At 34.2% G+C, this 12,019-nt stretch overlaps 1 protein-coding gene and 1 pseudogene across 5 annotated transcripts in view; one reads left to right on the top strand and one right to left on the bottom strand.

Moving 5' to 3' along the window:
- Positions 1-12,019, top strand: part of Pdss2 (decaprenyl diphosphate synthase subunit 2) — a 255,118-nt gene that overhangs the window by 69,887 nt on the left and 173,212 nt on the right. The gene's annotated exons all lie outside the window — the stretch shown is intronic.
- LOC124989022 (succinate dehydrogenase [ubiquinone] cytochrome b small subunit, mitochondrial-like) lies at positions 1,357-5,461 on the bottom strand (annotated as a pseudogene).

Below are 12,019 nucleotides of genomic sequence, written 5' to 3' on the forward strand. Positions count from 1 at the left end.
AGAGATCACTAAAACTCCCAAGTTGCTTTGCCTCTAGACAATATTTAATATGTATCATTAATCTTAAAATCAACTTAAGTATAGTGGTTTGCCTTATCTAGTGATTTCTAACCAAGGTGATTTTGCCTTCTTGGGGACATTGGCAATTGTCTGTAGATAATTTTGGTTGTTAGAACTAGAGGATCCAACTGGCATCTAGAGGTTAGGGATCTTACTGAATAGCCTGCAACATGTAACCCCTCACAACAGATTGGTTCCATTAAAATATTACTATAGTTTTAAGAATCATGATTCTATCTGTAACCTTTTCATCAATTTCAATTTTTTAATCATTTGCATTTCTATAGTGACTTTTCCTAAATACCTATAGAAATACATCATGTTGTACCATCTTTAATCTCCTTAGTGTGGCACAAAGAACGTAATCATTTAATACTTCTGAATTAAGGGGAAAAATATCATTGTCCAAGTATTATGTAAGTGAATAAGCCAAATTAAAACTAAAACAAAACCTAGACATAGGTAAATGTACATTTGAAATAGCATCAACAACAATTTACCCATTGAATTTTCACATTATTCTTGGATGATAGATACTATTATACTGATTTTTAAAAATATCTCCTTATTAACAATTCCCACAGTGGGAAAATAATTTATTACTTGTAGTTTTATATTTGTGGATAGATTATTTTAGGACAAGGTAAAGCACATTTGAGGATTAAGTCTGTTGGGAATCTGAATATTCTGATACATCTACAAGAACGATCTTCCCTTACTGGAACTTCTCTAAGTTCAGAAGCTCTCCAAGCTTTCCTTCCTAGGATTTAAAAATCTGTAATCTGAGTTTTCAGCATCTCCTAATTTTAAAATTTCCCTATATGTAACCATCACTGTCTGGTAGCAACTGAACAGACAGGGGAAGTTTCCAAAAATTAAACACTAATTTTCTGCAAAGTCTTTACTCATGAATTAACAGTCTTTCCCTTTGTTCATTATTTCCAAGACAAATACAGAAGTATGATCATATGTGGATACTAAGTAAGCTGAATTTTCTTAAAGAGATTGACAAATTAAAAGACAAAAGCTGATATATGGAGTTTAGATAGACTATGAGTCTTGTGAGCTTGGGGACAACCATTAACTCACCAGAATACAGAACTTGGTCTCATAATTTCTTGGATACACTTCCTCTCAAACCTTTTCCATAATTAAATTGTAAAATTACCACGTGATTAGAAGATTTTCCCACTGGTGGACTTATGTGTTATTTCTTCCTTATTGTGAGATGAATGGCATGACAGAGCAGAGGCAAGGAGGCATATAATCAGTTCTTAAAGGATTGAGTCAAAAAGGTCAGAGCTTCCACAGCATGGTGACAGCTTTGCAGATGCTCATATCATGACAGTTGAAATAACAAAGCCCAGCAAAGGTTAAACTGAGAGTGCCAAAAGGCCTGCTTTGGCAGCTTTCTGCAAGGCATCCCCATGAACACAGTCAGTAACAACTTGTTCAAGGCCCCAGTGACTAGGGAGAGTGAGGACTGCAGCCAGGAAATAGTACATTGCAGAGCAAGGGTTGAAATATGCAGCTGGAAATAGGCCCAGAAGCTAAATACTGACAACCCTTTTGCTAGTCCAGTGGAGAAATGCAGCCTCGGAATCAGAATGACAGCTTGACGACAGGTGAATGTGCTATGTTCTACACCATCCTGGGGTAGGTTGGTCCTAGAGAAATGGCAAGATGTGAGCAGTCTGACCACTGGAGTTTGAATGAACAGAGCTTGACTTCCTTGAGCACCAGAGAGGACACTCAGTCTCAGAAAACTGCCATCTGGCTTTTGAGCCTTTTATACTGATTTTATAGTATAGTAGTATTTTGACAGTTTCTGTGGTCAAAATGTTACTGTATTTACCATAGCCAAATTACTTAGCCTAATGGTACCTTATTTTTTTAATATTTCAATTTGTTCTTTTTAGTTATACGTGACAGTATTTTAACATATTATACATACTTGAAATATAACTTCTCATTCTGTGGTTATACATGATGTAGAGTTACACTGATCATATATTCATATATGAATGTAAGAGTTATGTCCAATTTATTCTACTGTCTTTCCTATCCCATCTCCCACTCCCTTTATTTTGTAAAAAATAAATATATATATGTGTGTGTGTGTGTGTGTGTGTGTGGTGTGTGTGTGTGTGTGAGTGTTTGTGTATGTATGTGTGTGTATATGTTTTGGAGGCTGGGGATGTGACTCAGTGGTACAGTAGTCGCCTACCATATCTGAGGCCCTGGATTCAATCCCCAGCTCCACAAAAAAAAAAAAAAAAAGTATTGTGGGTCAAACTAGATTGCCCCTGCTGCACTTTCAATTTTAACATTCTAAATAGCTTTTAGTAACTAGATGTAAAGTTTCCTCAAATAGATTGTTTAGCTTCTTCATCATTGTTTACAGATGAGACAGTAAAAATTAGAAGAGGTTAGCCATCACCACTCTAGCTTTTCAAAATAAGTAGTATCAGAAATGAAGTGGTGAAATGAAGTAAATTAGGTCAGGAGATTGATGTGCATCTGATTCCCTCCCCTACTTTTTTTTAAAGATAGATACTTGTTTATGTCATTATTTAAATTTGAATAAAATTTTAGTTCTTAGTAAGTAAAGCTTGTTTAATTTTGTCAAGGCAGAAAACTATTCATCATTTATTTTTGCATTCAAATGAAGTTTACTATGAAGGTCTTTATTTTGGAACTTAGGGAGTGTTGCATATAAACTTAAATGTCTTCCTATGATCAGAACCATAAAAAATACCTTTGTATTAAATTATACTCTGCAAAGCTAGGCATTGTTTTCACATGCTAATAGATGGACTTTAAATTTGTATTTATTTTAATCTGTTGCCTAGTATTAAAATAAATTTGGATACCAGCAGCTCATAATAGTTAATAGCCTATATAAATGAGTCCCAAGACACCTGTTCCTTTATTGTTAATGAATCCCAATTATATGTGCAGGAAGATGAGAGTTCCTGTTGATTCTTTGTCCTAGCACATCTCCCTGTCTCCTGTGTGCATATTTAAATGACATTAAGAAATGTTGTTTCCTCTTGTTTTCTGTCATCTCTAGAATTCTGCCAGACACACTTAGTCTCTTTAATAGGTTGTTTGTTCCTAAATGCATTAGAGTGGTATTTTTTTCCTATTTTTTGTGTTTTGAATTTTTTTTGAATTCAAACTCAATCATGTTATGGGATTTGATGTAAAATTATTATGAGTTAATAGCACCAGATACACAAATAGCCAAATAAAGTTTCTCAAGGAAAGAATAAATGCCTTATGGAAATTTTAGTAGCCTGTGGAAATGTAAGGAAACAAACAAATGGAGAAATCAATTCCAAGGTCATTTTATGGTCATGGTTTATCCCCTGCGATTACTTAATTGTACCTCTTTGTATTTTCCATCACTGACAATTTGGAGAGTTTGTAATTATTTTTTCTCCTATTTACTATTTCATATCAAGCAAATAAGTTAGTGGTCTCTTTGTAAGTGATTTGAAAGGAGGGAAAGCCATATAGATAAAGAACTATTATCACAATCTACCAGAGTAGTTATTTTTTCTAGATGTAGAATTTGTTATGAACATATGACTTGAATAATGTTCGTGATCTATATCATTGACATATTCCTTTTAGAGGACACCATATTAATAGGTTTTAAAAACATGCTTAGAAAGTGTGCTATAAAAGAATGTAGGTGTCCTTATCTCTGGAGTGTTCCCTTCCCAACACCTGAATTTTCATTATTTTTGATGACAGTTTAAAGGTCATTCTTTAGAGAATATGATATCTGTAAAATAATAAGTGAGAATTATATGCTGATCATTTCAGTCAGTTCTTCAGAACTGTTAAGTGCACAGAAAACCCAGAAAGCATTTATTTTGTTCTGCAGTGTGCTACATTGTAACCTGCTGACACACTATGAGTACATCCCAAAATGAATGAAAATAAATTACTATTCACAAATCTTCTTGACAGTGACAATTTTGCTAACAGGTAGACATTACTATTTGGAATAGTTCACAGGGAAAGTTCTTTCACATCTTTGTCTTATATATTGTTGAACTCTTAAAAATTTTTTTTTTACCATACCAAATAATTCAGCACAACAATGTTTGTTTCTTCAGTCTTATGCCTTTCTGTAGTGAAATACTGAATTCTGTGTCCTATAGAGTTGAAGTGGTGATTTGAGATCTCTTGCTCATTAAGGGTAAAGAGAAACATGAGTACAGTCTTTCGGGTGTTTTTGTTTGTTTGTTTGTTTAAACCATGTCTGCATCTTAGAATCACCTGAGAAAGGTTCCCTCTGCTGCTGGGGATCGAACCCAGGAACTCGTGCATACTAGGCAGGGGCCCTACCACAGAGCTATATCCCCAGCTCCTGAAGGGTATTTTTTAAATATCCATATGTGGGTGCTACCACCAGAGATTCTGACTAAATTGGCATAGGCTGGGAATGTACTGCTATATTTAAAGCTCTTTGGGTGATTCTGTTTTGCTGGGAACACTCTTAGATGGACACCTCTTAGAAAAAGTTAAGCTAAACAAAGAGGATCCATTTCTAAATAGTGTTCCATACTGAGTATTCCATAGAAGGAGGCAAATTGAAGACCCTGTGAAAAGGGCTTCTGGTTTGCAGCCGCTCAAGGCAGTGATCACTTACTAGAGATAAGTGTGCTCGTTGGGTGGATGAGCTCCAGGATGGGAGACACTCTAGCCTCGTATGAAAAAGGAGATGCTTTCTTAGGCGTAAATAATTTCTAAATTTACATTATGGCATAGTAGTTTATCTAGGATAATTTTAGAAAACATTTTCCCATTTTCGAGTCAAATGTAAATCTACAACAGTTTCTAATTGAAATCTTTTAATTGAAAATTTTTGTTTTTCAGTTGCGCCATAAAATACCTTCTGTCATCTAGATTCACTTTATAAATATACATATTTCTTTTCTGAATTGCCAACATAGATTGTCCTGAACCATGAAATACCTCACTTCTAATGAACTTGATTTTGTGTAAGAAGCATAGGAAGAATGTATAAATGGCAAAATTCAGCAAATTTAGAGACAGGTACATGAGTAGAACTTTAGAGGAGGGAGAATTTAGAAGTACTATTTACCAAATATTGTAATTGTATTCAAAATGGCCATTTATATAATTAAAAATAATAAATATTGTCCTAACTTTTTGAGGTAAGCATTCTTCAACCTAGCTTGGAAAATATATCAAGGCCTCTTAAACCAAGCTTAATAAGGTTTCCAGTGCCCCATGGAGCCTTAGCCTCATGGACAGTCCCTTGGAACTAACTTCCTTATGGATACAGGGTCATTGCCTATAATGTGTTGATAATACATGCAGAAACTGGCTGTTCCAACTTTAACTGCCAGACTAATAACATTTGTAGTTTCTGGCTGCTTTGGTTTTCTAGTAAATAGTACCTGCAACTTACCATGGTGGAATTCAGAGCACCTGTGTTTTTGAAAGCCACTACTATGTACATGGAATAGAGTCTGATTTTAAAGCAGTTTGCCATTTGCTTTACAACCTATCATTTATTGTAAGGAAACTCTTCGTGTTTCTTAATTTCTCATTTTCTATAAGAAAAGATGGCAAAAGAATATAATTTTGGACATGATTCCAATTTTATTATTTCAATCCATTATTTGTTCCTCATCAGATTCATATTTGTGGTTATATGCCCTGCATGGCAAGTGCCGAGAAAACATTTGTACAATGTCTTGCCAAGGAAAACTGTTGACTGTGAGGAGTATAGTGACTTCACTGTTCAAGATCTTCATGTGTTTATTAAAAGGGGAATTAAAAAAATAGATACTAGTTAATTATATTCATTTGAATTACTGCATCTTGTGGTTAGTATATTACATTTATTAAATAGTTTAAGTGTATTCAATACAGTATTACAGCAGTTTTATTGATATACTGGCAAAGAAACAAACATGACCACTCTTTACCATCTGTTTATAATGCTATATAAAGAAAACCATGTTGGTTGCCGTGGAAACTACATTTCCAAAACCACTTAGTGTTTGCTTAAATTCTCCAGTCTTTTAAAGTCATAAGCTTTTTCTGAGGAAAAGAATAGAAAAATACATTTTAAAATTTTCAGTGATTTTTGTAAAAGTCTTTTCTCTCAAATTCATTTATGTTTAGGCTGATATTTTGCCTCAGGATTTCATGAATTAAAATGAAGGACTCAATTTGAGAATTTTTGGTTTTTTTCAGAAACTGGGGAGAAAATGTTAATGCTATCCTATTGAGGGGTGCCAACAATCTTTTTATAGGCAAATACTTTGCTTCTTCAGAAAAACTTTCTATTGGCATAATAATAAAAAGGAGTCTGAAGCAGTAACAAATGTAATCATATGGTATCTGGGGAGGTAAGGTTGTAATGTAATTACAATAGCTAACCATGTTTTGTTATTGCTGTCATATTAGCTAATATGAGAAAACTACAGTAAGGGAGTACTGACTTTAAACAGAATGGTTCAGACTTTTAAAAGTGTGGCTATAAAGCATACTTTGTTGTAAAACTAAAATCAATTGATATCCTGGGAATCAATCAATATTCTAGGAAAGAAAGCAGTAAAATATGTACTTTACTATTGTTCTTACTAATCTTGTAATAATTTTCCTAATCCAGAATGATTGTGTACACCCACATGTTTTGTTTATACAAACCTGGTGTCTAAAAAGCCTTTTGCCATTTTCTTAAAAAAATTCTTTATTTTTCAATGTTTTCAAAATTGTTCATGATGTTTTTGCACTGGACAGATAAAATAGGATTGCATCTATTTTAGCATTTAGTAAAGCCAAAAATCATTGACTGTATCGATAGCAATAGTAATTCTGATAATAGTAATAACTAGTGCATGTTGAACACATAGTAGTATTTCACATGCAAATGTTTATCTTTAGGCATCATAATAACCCTACAGGGTAAGTCTTATAAGTACACACATTGTCTAAATCAGGGTTTCTCAACCCTGGCACTTTGTGGTGGAGGACTATTAGGTATGTTGTAGGATATTCAGAACCAGCAACCCTGGCCTCCATCAGTAGTAACCCCTCAAGTTGTGACAGTTGAATATCTCTAGACATTGTCAAAGTCCCCTGGAGGAGTGTCGGGGGGTAATCACCCCAAGATGAAAACCACTGCTCTGTATGAAACAGCCAGAATAATTTTTTTCTTTTAGACCTAGTTTGTATACCACCATTTGGTGTTCACATCTGTTGCCCCTACCAACATCATTTCTAATAGTTTCCAATTTTGTTCAGTTATTGGTGAGCATAATAAGCCAAATCCATGTATTGTGATAGCCCTCTTACATCCAGGATTTTGAAAACTATTTTGTAGCATAATGAAACAAATGGGATGGTAATTAGCATAAGTTGTACTAAAATTACATATCCATAAAGAGAATTTTTAGTGGAATTTTAGAATCCTCTGCTGAGTTCAGTATATTAAAAAGTGGGAATAAATCCATGTTATTTGCATGTATTCTTCTATAAATGCCCAACTAAGGTTATTCTTTTTGGTTTTTCTACTACCTACCTAGGTAAGAATACTGAGTATAGTTTATGTGAATCTTTTCTGCAATACTGGAAAATTAGAAGATGGTCAATCCTTATAAAGCTAAAAAAATTAGATAAATTTATAATAACAATAATAAGACTTATTTTCTGTTCATTTTGAACAAAAGTTTTGCTGCATTTTCTTATGAAAGTTTGCTTTTAATATAAAATACTTTTTAAGCAACATTTCAAATTTTGATATTGCAAAATGGGACTCAACAGGTCTCTGAATTGATTAAGTTAATCAAATTTCTGATTCATGAAATTTCTTTAACAAAAGTCTAACCTATCAGTCCACTTCCCAAAAATCTCATAAAATATATTATTTTTATCTGATGGATTATTTTAGAAATGTATGGCAATACATGGCTCCAATTATGCTGTTTGGTAGGAAATTACTAGATCTCACTATTGTTAATTAAAGAACATTTTGGAAAAATAGAGAGAATAAAAGCTTTTTTTTTTTTTTAGGTGTATGACTTCAGATAAGTAATTGTACAAAATAATTACACTGAAATTTTAACTACTATAATTTTTTATGTAGGCAATAGTTTGCACAGTGCAAATATCATATTTTGAAATCAGATCAAATGAGAACCAGAGTATGCAGTAAGGACTATGTTTATTTCATATATTATACAGCACTTTCCAGCCCTGAATAATATGAAACAGACGCATTTACTAGGCATTGATTTAAGTGCAAAATATTCTAAGGTGATTTTACCTTACTCAAATGGTCAAAGTGAAAATGTGCTGTTTTGGAACAGACTGAAGTTGAGGTGGAAGAATACAACATCATTTCTGTGATCTTCCTGCCAAAGATACATAATCTGAGTCCAAGCACAAAGAAATGTCAGACAAACCCTCAATGAGAAAACTTCTACAGGATAGCGGCTTGTAATCTTCAAAATTGTCAAGGCCACAAAACTAAAGGGATGACTAAGAAATTGTTCCTGGTTAAAGGGACCTGAAGAATGATGACAAATAAATGCAGTGTATAATTCTGAACTGATCCTTTTTACTATAAAAGATACTCTTGGAATTGGTGAAACATGTCAAGGGGCCTATGAGTTAGACAGGAGTGGTATTCCAGTTAATTTCCTGATTTTTGATGGTTGTATTGTGGTTATAAGAGAATGTTCTTTTTTACAGAATTTATACCATATAGTGTTCCAGGGTGATGGGTTACCAATCAGCAACTGATTTTTAAGTGCTTTGAGAAAGTTCTTTGTTCTGTACTTGTAACTTTTCTGTAAGTTTGAGATTACTTTTTCTAAGGGAGACTGGGAAAAAACTGTAGGGTGTAGTTTACTAATATTGGGGTTAGAATCATGTTGTTACCACTTACTTATTACCTCTTTGGATCTTAGTTTCCTCTTCTGTAAATTAGGATAAAAATAGTATCTTGTAAGCTTGTGTAGGGTTTGAGTAAATTAAAAACAAACAAAAATTTTTAAAGTGCTCAGTAGTGCCTGCAATGAGTATTGGCTATTATATTATTTGGGTTTATCACTTTTAAATTTCTAGGACACAGTGGTCATGATTGAATTCCTAATATATCAATGAGCAGTATTTAGAATCTTGGACTATTTATATTTGTTGTGCTGAAATGACCTTTGTATTGGTAGAAATATTTCAATATAGAAATATGATCTGTTCCAAAAATAAGTAAAGCTGTTGGCTATAAAGGAAGGGTTCTTATGTGGGCGCACCTAATAATAATGATCACAAAGGACTCTAGAGTTGCAAATTTGTCCTGAGTTAATTTGAGCCTGATCTCATGAACCTACAAATCTTCCTAATCTCCTACATTGATAAACTCGATCTGTTTTTCACTGATATAATTATGAGTTACTGTCATCATGGTTTTCAGAGACTGACTAAAATACTAATGCTTTCGTGCTGTTTGCAAAAAAGAACTTCTCTGCTGTCTTGTTTATTGCTGTCTTAGCATAATTCCTGCCCTATGTATGCCTTGTCCCATCACCTCCATCTGCCACTGTGGACCTCTGGATTGCTCTGATACAGAATACCCATCACTGTCCACACCCCACCGAATAAAGAACAAGGATTTGGTGTTACTTCCCCTAACTTCACCCTCTCAGCAGGAACCAGCTTAGAGATGTTTCGCCCATTTTTCCATAGAAATGAAATGTAGAAATGACAGTGGGGAATGTAATAGTGACCCACTTCATGCTTTGAATACAACCCTTGCTGCTCTGCCACTGCAACTTATTTTTTTGTTTATTATTTTATTTTATTTTTACAGACTGCATCTTGATTCATTGTACACAAATGGGGTACATCTTTTCATTTCTATGGTTGTGCACAATGTAGATTCATATCATTTATGTAATCATACATGGACCATAGGGTAATGGTGTCTGTCTCATTCCACCATTTTCATATCCCCCCTTTCATTTCCCTCTGTATAATCTAAAGTTCCTCCATTCTTCTCTCAGCCCGCATCCTTCTACCCCCATTATATATCATCATTCACTTATCAGGGAAAACATTCAGCCTTTGGTTTTTTTGGGATTGACTTATTTCACTTAGCTTGATATTCTCCAGTTCTATCCATTTACCTGCAAATGCCATAATATCATTCTTCTTTAAGGAAACTATGGTATATATTCAAACTTATTTTTTAAAAGGACATGTTTCTTTCTCTTCCTTTCTTCCTGCTTCTCCCCGATCTCTCCCCCTCCCTAATCTCAGGGGAAAAAGGATTACCATTCTTCCCTATTTTAGGCAGGTTTATCTGTCCTTGGGTACAGATACCTACCATAGGAATGAAGTGTTCCAAACTTTGGGGATGGTACCAGAAGATCTCAGAAATGACTACATATCAAATTAACAAGTGAATTACAACTCCAACAGAGAACACATGGAATGTAGCCTTTGAATCACATCTTTAAAAGCTCCTTGTTCTTGCTGATGGGCTGAATCACAGCCTCCGGGACAGGCATCCCCTGTGTTTCTCCTTTGCTAGCAAATCAGTAGAACTTTTTCCTTTTTCTCAAAAAAAGGAAAAAAGAAATATGATCTGTTGTGCTATAGGTAACCACATTGAAATAAATGTAAAGAAAGAAATAAGGAAATGTAGATACGGGATTTTAAAATATTGTGTAGTTATAGAGCTTTAAAACTGTCAATAATAGCTGTTTTATTTTTGCTTGATACTCTAGTGATGCTTAAAGACTCCTTAGCCTATACCTATTAACAAAACCTAGCCTGTTGGTTTCACTCCTAAATTCTGTCTCCCTTTATACATTGGCGTCATATCTATGCCTCAACATCCTTTGTCCCTGGTAACCAAAGAACTTTAACAAATAACTAATAATTAAGGTAGCAGTTTTGTACACAGATCATCTTGATTTTGAATTCTGACTCTCCCACTTGTTTTTCCTAATTAAAAACATTTCTTTTAAATTTTATTTTTTGAGATAAGAGTCTTGCTAATGTTGCCCCGGCTGGCTTCAGGATTCAAGCCATCTTCCTGCCTCAGCCTTCCCAGCAGCTGGGATTGCAGGCATGTACCCCCACCACCTGGCTTCCCACTTACTTTTGACTTTGAACAAGAAACTTATGTATCTCAGCGTTAACTCTCACCTATAAACTGGAGGTGACTATAGTGTGTATGTGATGTGTACATAAAGTATGTAGTCTATGGTATACATTGTAAAAATATTAGCTTGTTCCCTATCCATCCCCACCCCATTGCCTGTCATCTTGCATCAAGTCAGTCAGTCAAAAGGATATGCAGGTAGGTGTTCACAAGTTCCATTACCTTGTTTGTGGGGCACGGTAGATTATGTGAGTTATCTTCTTTTACTTTTTTCTCATTTCTAATGAAATAAAGACTATTATTTTCAGTTCATGCCCAGCAACTTTTAAGGAAGGAAAACTCAGAAATGGCATCCTAATGAGGCAAAAACATGCTGATGACCACAGCATTTTCATTTTCTAGACGTTGTAGTTCTAATGCTGTCCTTTACTCTTCTTTTGCCTTTTAAAAATAGACTATTTCATTATTAATTAGGATGAATTCCAGCTATTAGGATGGAAACAAAAAGTCAGACCTCATAAGTAATTAGGCTTCAAATACATATTTTTGTCTCATTTTAATAAAAACTATATATAAATTATTTCTATTAACTGAGTTGCCCTTCATTCAACTATTTCTGTGAAAAAATTCACATTCTGCCCAATTTTAAGAAAAAGTCCCAAGATACTTAGAAAGAATGAAGAAAATTGTGGTCTCCTTCCCTAAAGTTGTGAATTTGTGGACAATGTCAGAGGATCAACCAGCTGTTACAGACCACCAGAAGGGCACAGCAGCATGGGCAACAAGCTGGGCCTG

This window comes from Sciurus carolinensis, chromosome 7 (genome assembly GCF_902686445.1).
Source record: "Sciurus carolinensis chromosome 7, mSciCar1.2, whole genome shotgun sequence".
In the NCBI taxonomy this organism is placed as follows: domain Eukaryota; kingdom Metazoa; phylum Chordata; class Mammalia; order Rodentia; family Sciuridae; genus Sciurus; species Sciurus carolinensis.